This window comes from Candoia aspera, chromosome 2 (genome assembly GCF_035149785.1).
Source record: "Candoia aspera isolate rCanAsp1 chromosome 2, rCanAsp1.hap2, whole genome shotgun sequence".
In the NCBI taxonomy this organism is placed as follows: Eukaryota; Metazoa; Chordata; class Lepidosauria; order Squamata; family Boidae; genus Candoia; species Candoia aspera.
Genome location: NC_086154.1, coordinates 217428497 through 217434496, shown reverse-complemented (window position 1 = coordinate 217434496; position 6000 = coordinate 217428497).

The window sequence follows — 6000 nt, the reverse complement described above, 5'->3', positions numbered from 1 at the left end:
GGACTAGGCAAGATTTAATTGCTGTCCTGAAACCCAGAAGGGAAGAAGCAGACCAGATTGTTGTAGGGAGGGAATTCCAGATTTTGGTGTGTGTGTGTGTGTGATTGAAACAGCAGCTTCTGAAGTCCCATCAGATACCATTCTCATATACAGAACCTTGAAGGAGCTGACCCTACTCTTCTTATCTTCAAACAAACTATATTGGCTGGTTTTCAGACAAAATTGACAGAATTCTGAATAACTAATAAATGGGTAACAATATGAACTATATGACACTCAGAACTTATTTTTTTTATAAGCAAAGATTCATTTTTCATGCATTATGAAATGAACAGACAGGGACCTGCCAATAATGTCAAAGGTCATTCATTAAACCTGCCCTATGTAGATATAATATCCTCTATGAAAAAGCTTTTCATTGTTCTCCCTTGGGAACTGTAATGCTTAAATCAACCTGAACTATGGCCCCTTTTGATCAGTTGCTATTCCCCATACTTCCTACTTATCATTAAATAGACCTATCCAATGAACATGCTTGCTCCCTCCTGTAGTACTAGGCAATTTGCCCATTCCTTTTTTTATAACCAACTTTACAATCTTCTTTTTTATTGCAATGGCCAAAAGAAATAATAAATCAAAATCTCCAGGATATCACGGGAGGAAGCTTTAAATATTTTCTGGTGTGACAGGCAACTAAAGAGTTTATCCAGCAGACTAACTTTCAAATCGTTACAAACTTCCCCATTTAACACACTTGATCTGGTTATCAGACATCTTAAGTGCGGGGAGACTTATAAGGATGGAAATATTCCTTGAAATACAAGTAGATTAGTTGAATAGAAATCATTTGGCAGCGAGGTCCATTCCTCATTGGTCCTGCTGGAAACTGCCCTCCTGCAAGGGTGACGCTGAGCTGAATATGGACCAACTGACATCAGGCTCGGGTGACAGGCTGGTTGGTCAATTCCTGTTACAACCAATGGATCAACAGCCATATATAATGTCGTGGCAGGACACTGAAATGGCATTCGTTGATCCGAAAAGCAGATCCTGCACCTGTGGGAAACGCTAGGAAGAAGAACTTGAATAGAAATCATTTGCTTAACTAAATATGTTCCATGTTCTATACAGTTGCAGTTATTGTAAGTTTTTATGCCACCTAGCCCCTCTTGGACAAAACAATACCTTTGATTCTGAAGCAGGAAACAGCTACAGTAGATGCATAATATGCTGGACAGGTTGAAAGATCTTTCAATGGCAGGGACATTTTTTTCTCTTTCCCTTCCTTTTTAATCTACTGCCTTGTGCTTGGGTATGTTTATTTTTGCTATCAGCTAAACAAAAAATTAGCATGTTTGTTAGTCAGTCTGGGGTATGTTCAGCAAATGAACTGACCTTAAAGTTGTCAGATCCTAGGTACTCCAAGCTACTTTTATACAGTCCCTATCAGCATCTATCTCAGTGGGTAGAGGAGACCTTTATCATTTAGTAGCCTCTTAATGACTCCAATCCATGACTGGTCTCTCAAAGAGGCATTGCTGACTACCAACACTACCTCATACCAGAGGTTAGACAGCACTTTGTGGTATTAGCATCTATAATATCAAAGCAAAGAAAGTGTGTGTTTATTCAGAATTGTTGTTTTTATTTATATGTACATTTATCCATCTAATTAACTAATCAAAATTAAAATTAACTAAGATTCCAGAGATGCATTGCATCCCTAAAGAAAATAAACATTCTGGCTCCCATAATATAATTCCTCAGCTCAAATTATATAGTTATGAATGAATTGATGTGATCAGTAGCTTGTCTAGATTAAGCACAGGTAGTCCTTGGGTTACAACAGCAATTGGGACCAGGATTGTCATCACTAAGTGATGCAGTCATAAAGTGCAATGTCACATGACCACATTGCTTAGCAACGGCAATCCAGACAGTCCCGGTTGCTGTTGTAACTCCAAGATGTGTGTGTCATTAAACAAGAAGTGGCAGGAGTCCCAGGTAAGGAACGCAGGGGTGCTGCAAGGGGGAGGCCCTGGGAGGCCCCATGCATGCTGCACCACATGTGAGTTGGGGGAAGGGGGCTGTGGTGCGGCGCAAGTGTAGGAAGGCCAAGGGAAGGAGGGTGCGGGTTGGTATGAGCGCAGGGAGGCCAAGGGACGGAGGATGAGTCACAGTGCACAGGAAGGCCAGGGGAGGACTTACTAGAGTGACTTGCAACCTTCCCTGCCAGCTTCCCCATTGACTTTGCTTGTGGTCAGCCAGCAGGGAAGGTTGCAAATGGCAATCATGTGACCGTGGGACACTGCAACTGTCATAAGTACAAGCTGGTTGCCAAGCACCCAAATTGCTATCATGTGACCACAGGGGCACTGCGATGGCTGGAACTTCAAGGACCGGTCATGAGTACCACTCATTCAGCGCCATCACAATTTTGAACAGTCACTGAACGAGTGGTCAGTAAGTGAGGACTACCTGTAATTAATAATATGTTATTTTCAATTATTGGTTATATTACAGTCCTGAAGAAGAGGAGGCCAAGACATTCTATACGTTCTGATATTTATGTTTTTTAACATGCGGTGAACAAAGTTGCTAGCAAGGTAGCTGCTGCTAATTCCCTAATTCTCTCTGCATTGATAGCTGAACAAAATTTAGTGCTAGCAATTTACAGGGACAAGCTTTTAAGCATGGAAGTGTCTATGCATACAAATAAAATTGTTATTTCTGCTTCAGTGCTAATGAAAGAAAAATGATCCACGTACTCTGTTAGGATAACAGAATCTTGAAATCAATTTAACTCATGATTTAGATACTCTACAAATTGTCAACAAATTATTCAATCCCCATTAATGAGCTTTCACACATGCCTAGTGAACTTATTAACTGCCAGTCACCTAGGCTTCTGTGCTGCACATGAGAAACAAGTTTTAGCATCTATGAGGTAGACCAGACTAAGAAACCAATGCCATATAGGTCAGGAATACTTTTAATGTCACAACTATAGTAACAGAATCTTGTAAGCCTGAATGTGCTTCTCCCCTCCTTCACTTTATCTTTGTGTGTACTGGAGTGGGGGCGGGGGGTGGCTGAGACATTTTCTCAAATTAGTTTCTTGGAATGGGATCAAACTCCATTTATCTGACTGTTGTCTTGGTAGCAGCTTTTCCTCCTGTCCTTCAAGGCCATTCCCTATGCCCTCTATATACATATAGAGGAAAATTGGAATTAGAAATGGTGCAGGATATAATTTCCTTCCTTCCAACACCCATTTAAAACTACACAGTACTGCTGGATTTCCCCATCTCCCAGCATAGTAATGTATCCAGTGATCTTCCTTGTAGTGTGCGCTGTACAGAGTTTTTTCAAATCGCAGTGGAAGCATTCTATCTTCCCATCACTTTTGGGAGAGGAAGGAGAAGCATGGATATGTTGAGTGCCAGAAGACGGGAAAAATGTTGACGCAAGGTGACCCATGTTCTGCTGACATTATTTATAATTACTTCAGAAGAAATAATTTGCAGAGCACTGACAGTGACTTCAGCTGAAATATGTTTCTGCATAGGAAGAAGAAGAATAAATGTTTATTAGCACATATATTTATTATGTGGCTCCAGCAATATCAATGCCTAATTTGGTCATTGATCAGTTTGGTGGAAGAGGGCATAATTGTCAGCACAACTAGGTAATTCAGATGAGGAAATAAATTCCACAGGAAGGCTAAAAGTTTTTTTTTTTGGAGAAAATAATAGAACCTTGCAATTGTTTTTAAGTTGACAACAAATTTGACTTCTTGCTTGTAAATACTGCATAATAAAGTTTGCTGCAAATAAAGTTCTGCGCACGTCCAGTATCAACCACCATCTCTAATTGTTTCCTATTAATAGTCCCAATTTCTTTTTCTTTAGAATCCATAAACTCATCTTCCTCCTTTTTACTTTCAGCTATCCAAACAAACCTAACAAACTTGCTCCTTCTTACAACATGTGTCTTGGCTTTCTTCTAACAAACTTGAGCTAAATGTCCTTCCTCCCTCCCTCCCTCCCTCCCTCCCTCCCTCCCTCCCTCCCTTCCTGAATATGAACAGTATTCAGTGCATTACATTGTCCTCTGGAATGATGTGATAATACATAGTGATAATAAAGAATTTCTGCTTGTGACAGACTTTAAAGCCGGAACACTGTCCCAGATACCTTTTGACTGCATTTTGCTGATGAACACTATTAAAGGAAGAGTCTATAGAAATGCTACTCATTGCTGTCATAAGTGATTTTCTTACTGAACATTTTAATATAATCTGGCCAATGTCAGATCTTCTTGCTGCATATATTTTTCATGCAATGTTTTGTGAATGTGTTTTCCCACCACTTGTTCTCAAATCTTATCTGCATAAGTCTCCATATGCACATAATTTGGCTAATTCTATAATTGCATTAACATTTGCATCAGTAGTTTCATTAGGTGCTTAAATTCTATTTTCAGATTTAAACTGTTCCATCAGAACATTTCTGCACAGAGTGAAATATTTATTCAAAGCAGCTTCAGCTTATGAAAAGTTACTGCTCGTAAGTTTGAAAAAAAAACAAGATTGTACTGGAGCTTCCAAAAATGCACCACCCTTTGAATAGCATCTTCTTCCTTGTCCAATTTGATAGCAATTCCATAGGTTCTATCCACATTTTATAGTTTATATACAGGTCATCTGTATTTTATTCAGAGGCTGGAAAGCAGCAAGACTAGAGTAAGACATACTTATGTAATGTTTCAGGATTCTGCCTTCATCACCAGTTGTTGTTTGCTTAGAAGGTACTTAGCACAAATTTCAGAATAAGTTATATCCTGGACACTTTATTACATAATCATTTTGTATATAGCATTCTAATGGCTCTCCATTTTGTTTTCTTCTCTCTACTCCTCTCCTAAGTCCCTCCTTTTGCTATTATACTGTAGTATTTCCTGGGAGTTCAGTTGTTGTTGTTTATTCGTTTAGTCGCTTCCGACTCGTCGCTTCCGACTCTTCGTGACTTCATGGACCAGCCCATGCCAGAGCTTCCTGTCGGTCGTCAACACCCCCAGCTCCCCCAGGGACCAATCCGTCACTTCTAGAATATCATCCATCCACCTTGCCCTTGGTCGGCCCCTCTTTCTTTTGCCTTCCACTCTCCCTAGCATCAGCATCTTCTCCAGGGTGTCCTGTCTTCTCATTATGTGGCCAAAGTATTTCAGTTTTGCCTTTAGGGAGTTCAGTACTATGCTACTATAACAAACATGCATTGTTTTTATTACAAAAGAAACTTTCTTATTTACAATTAGTTTCTCTATCCCATGTCTTCTGTTTCTACATTTCTAGAGATTTTCCATTGTTAACTAACTCTGAATAAGGTAACATTCCCCCAAGCAGAGTCAATGTGGAATCCAAGGAGGAATCCTGGAACATTATATAAGCATGTCCCCTGCTGAGGAGCAGGTGACAACCGTAGCCAGGAGGGCCTTTGCAGAAGTACATCCTGGGGACCAGTTGGAACCATTCCTAGATTAGGAGGCACTACTCACAATCACTAAAGCCTTAGTCACCTTCCGATTGGACTATTATGATGCCCTCTATGTGGGGCTGCCTTGAAAAGCATTTGGAAGCTTCTGCATTCAGAATGAAATGGCACATACAGTATTGCTCACACTGCACACTACAAACATGTAACACCATTGCTGCATGAACTGTACTGGCTCCCAATAGGCTTTTGGGCACAATTCAAGGTGCTGATTGTTACCTTTAAAGCCTTGCATAGCATGGAACCAGATGGGACTGCCTCTCCACAATGGTTTCTGCCTGTCACATCAGATCTGGAGAGTAAGCATGCTTCAGGTCCCCTCAGTGAGTCTATGTCACCTGGTGTTCCTTCTCTGTCACCTACCCTGTGAGACTGTAATGGGCTGTGAGAATAACCTTCAGGAACAGGAAGAAGAGCCACAACCAAGACATTGGACAGGTAAGAGAAA